Here is a 4,319-nt window from a genome sequence, read left to right as displayed (position 1 = left end):
TTCAAAGTATTTAATAGCACTTATTATTGGCAAATATGGGTCAAAGTTTTCTGAAATTACATGGTATATAATAACTAGATGCAGGCAACTCTAAATTACCCTCCAAATAGTATCTTTCAAGAGAAGAGATATAAAATGAGGCATCAAAATATTTATTACTCTTTACCAATATTTTTTTCTCACCTTACAAGTTATAATCACATAAAGACTTGATAAATCAGTTTAAGTTTACACTAAATGTTTGAGGCAGTAAAAAACTAGTTTGAAAATAGCCATATAGTTTTGGGAGGTCATACCCAGCAGTATATTTAATATATGCTAATAAAGAGAGAGGAGGTTTGAAGGCATTTGTCTGAAGCTACCTATTTGAAAACTATTGTATCTTATTCTCTATTTTAATCACTAAGGAGAAAAATCTATTCCAGAGAGAATTATTTATAAACAAACTATGTGATTTAGAATCAGTAGCTCATTTTCTCATTAAATATATTAAAATAAATAAGAAAAACATTCTTTCAAGAACAACTTATCCAAATTTTACTTTTATTTTATTTTACTTATTCTTTTATTGTATAGTTGACATACCATATTAAGAGTTTCAGATGTACGAAATACTACTCAACCTTTATATACCTTACAAATTGATCACTGTGATAAATCTAAACCATCTGTCACTGTACAAAATTATTGTGATACTATTGACTATATTCCTTCTGTTATGCATGACATTCCCATTACTTGTTTATTTTTAAAACAGAAAGTCGGTACCTCTTATTTTCCTTCATCTTTTTCTTCCATCCCCGATCCCTTTCCCTTCTGGAAACATCAATTTTGTCTTTATGTCTGAATCTTTTTCTATTTTGTTTTGTCTTTTAGATTCTACATATAGGTGAAATCACATGGTATTTATGTTAACAATTTTTTCCCTTTTTTCCCACAAATGTCTTTAGAAATAATTTTGAATGTCTTGCCTTATTTTATATTATATTTTATTGTTTTTACTATTAACACTACCACTATCAACTGAATACATTCCTTGGCAGGTTGACAAGTGGCCAGAACTCACAGCTAAAATTACTTTTTCCTTTTTAATATATAAACTCCTCTAAATATTAGAGGTGATTGTACAAGTTATGGTAAGAACTAAAGTTTATTTTAAAAAAAAAATAGAGTGTAAGAGAGGTTGAACAGAACCATGTGGGAAATCTGACTGCCCATTTTTATGTCACATCGGCTTCATAGATCGTGAGTGGGATTACTAGGTTAAAGGGCCATAAGAGAAAAGGAACAAGTTCATTTGGTTTTATGTTCATTCATTCTCATTGAATTTAATAGGTGTTTTTAAAACCCATAAAGTATTTTCATAATATATTTCAATATATTAATATCAAATTCCATCATAATTTTCTTTCTATCATGGAGGAGTCCATGTATTAGTAAACTTAAGAGGTTAATACATAGAAAAGTAAATAAAATCCTTTTGAAATGTGACTATTTGGATCAATGTGCATAGAATTCACTGTTTGTTTTATGTATTTAGTGTGCTATATATGAATAACCATTCGTATTTCTAAAAGTTATTTCACATGTAATTACATGGCATCATGAACTGGTTTTTTGGGCTATATTATCGATTGAAAGAGAGAAATAAGACAATACTCAAAGATGGTTAAACTTGCACAAGATAAAAATGTTAGGTAAGGATGGAGCATGCACTATTACTTAGTCTCCTGCCTCTCTGTGCAGTGTTCTTTATTTTATTACATGTGACTCTAATGACTTGTTTTTCATTCATTTGACAGAAGTTTGTTGGAGAAATCACTCAATGTGGCCAGACTTTAATTTATAGTGCCATGTTGTTCATACAAAAGTAGTAGACAGAATTATTACTGCTTGGTTGCTACGATAGAATTAAACAAAGTACCATGTTATGACTGGAGTATAGGGTCTAGGAAGAGATCTGTGACCAAAAAAAGAGCCCAGAAAAAAGACATCATGACGCAAGAAGAGAGTGTTATGGGGATGAATTATAAACCCAATCAGATCTGAGTTTATGTCTGGGCAGTAGTGTTGCCAAGTGTGTAACTTTATAAAAAGTACTTGATCTATGAAGCTTCAGGTCCCTTATTTGTAAAATCGGATTATTAATGGTTTGCTATGCACAGTTAGTAAGTTAAATGCATTTAAAATACCAAACTCAGGATCTGACGCAAAATAAACAAAATGAGTTTGTGAATTATTATTAATATTGCTATTACTACTATTGGTATGTAACTGTGGTGGTTTTTAAACTCAAAATGTTTGGTTTGATTGAAAATCACTGAAAATATTATTATTTAGTTTTGTACATTGTTCAAGAGATTCATGAAGCAAAATGAGAATGATGCATTATTGATAAACTAGTTGTGAGAAAATTAAGATTAAACATCTTTTCGTAATAGAAAATTAAGTAGAATGTAGGTTAAAATCAGGAAAAAGCACAAGAATATCAATACAAATAAGATAAATCTAAAGAAGTATAAAAAAAATGAGGAATTAAAAAAAATTATGTGAGGATTTTGCTTCCAGCCAAGATGGAGTACTGGAGACAAGGTTTACTCTCCTCTTGAATCAAATGAAAAACATATCAAATATAGGTAGCAATGATTTTCAGACACTGAACATCAGGCAACACAGGACAGTGATTTTTGAAGGAAGGGACAGAGATGAGATGATTTAAGCCCTATGATTGACCCAATTACTACCTTTTGAGAATTTCCAGACTGCTGTATAAGAAAAAGGAACTCAGTCAGAGCCTAGAACACCACTGGAATAATGAAGCAATGTTGTGGCTACAATAAGGCCAGGGCAGCTAGAGTTTACAGTACAAGAAAGAAGAGAGCTTCCCAGAGTGAGAGCTCTAGAAATCCTCAGAACATTTCTGCAAATTCTTCAGCTGATTACTGATAAACACATGCCCCCGAAATACCCGAGGCCTGGAAAAGAACCATCAGAAAGAACAAAGGAAACAATCTATGGAGCTTACAAGGCCGAGAATGTTTGTATCACCATGAGTAAGAATAGAAAATCTTGTAATTCAAGGGGTCTTAAGTAAACTACTCAGAAGGGTGTTGATTAGTATTGAAAGAAAGTTAGCACTAAATTAAAACGGTTTCTCTATTTCTCTATTACAGGCAAGCCTCAAAAGATGAAAGTATTTTCAAAGAATTTACTGTAACCCAGGGTCATAATCAAGTAGCACTGCAGGTATACTGAAATTATCTAGCCTCCAATGAAGTAAGGCATTCATTATAAAATTATCAAGCATGCAAAGAATTGAGAGACCGTGACACATAACGAAGAGTAAAAAATATCAATAGAAACAGACCTAGAAATGATACAATTAGTAGACAAAGAGTATAAAAGTTATTATAATCATATTCCATATGTTCAAGAGTTAGAAGACAAATTGTACATCTTAAACAGAGAAATTGAAAATACAAAGAAAAAATGAAATCAAGCTTTTAGGTATAAAAAATGTCTGAGGTTAGAAATACATTATTTAGAGGATTTATTTTCTGAATAAGATTTAGTAAGCACCTTTCACCATATCCCTCCATTGATACAAATAATAAACAGAATGCATGGAACAACTGTGGTATATAGTATTTTGCCTACCTTGACCTTCAATAAAAAAAAAAAAAAAAAAAACTTGAAGTAAGCTAGAGAAAACTAAATTAACTGCATTATCCATAGGAGGGAACAATTTGAATAACTATGGATTTCTTATCAAAAAACATGAGAATCAGAAGAAAATGGCATTTCTAAGTGCAAACAAAAAATAGGTCACTCTCAACCCAGATTTTTATATCCAGTGAAAATATGTTTCAGAAATAAAGGTAAAATAAGTATATTCTCAGATGAAAGAAATTCTCAGGTTTTATCAAATCTGCTCTAAAACAATTACCAAATGAAGGGAAATGATACCAGGAGGAAAAATGGTATGTCAGAAATGAAGGTAGATGAAGAAAAATGAATACTATTTGGACAAATATAATAAAATATTTTTTAGTTTTTAAAAATGTGATTGATGATAGAAAAATTATATTGATAAAAATTTTAGTATAGTTGACAAAATATAAAAGGAAATTATAAAATAGAGAGTTGAGGGCAAAAGACCCTGTGTGATGGTAAAATTTCTACATTCAACATGTAGTAATAAAGTATTGTTTTTAAACAATATAAAAAAGTTATGTTTGCATATTATAATATCTACATACATCACTTATAAAACTATAAAAGAATAATATAGTAAAAACAAAATACATAAACTAAAATGA

This window comes from Pteropus vampyrus, unplaced genomic scaffold, assembly GCF_000151845.1.
Source record: "Pteropus vampyrus isolate Shadow unplaced genomic scaffold, Pvam_2.0 Scaffold160, whole genome shotgun sequence".
Classification (NCBI taxonomy): domain Eukaryota; kingdom Metazoa; phylum Chordata; class Mammalia; order Chiroptera; family Pteropodidae; genus Pteropus; species Pteropus vampyrus.
The sequence above is the reverse complement of the archived record's forward strand: the minus strand, read 5'-3'. Positions refer to the sequence as shown.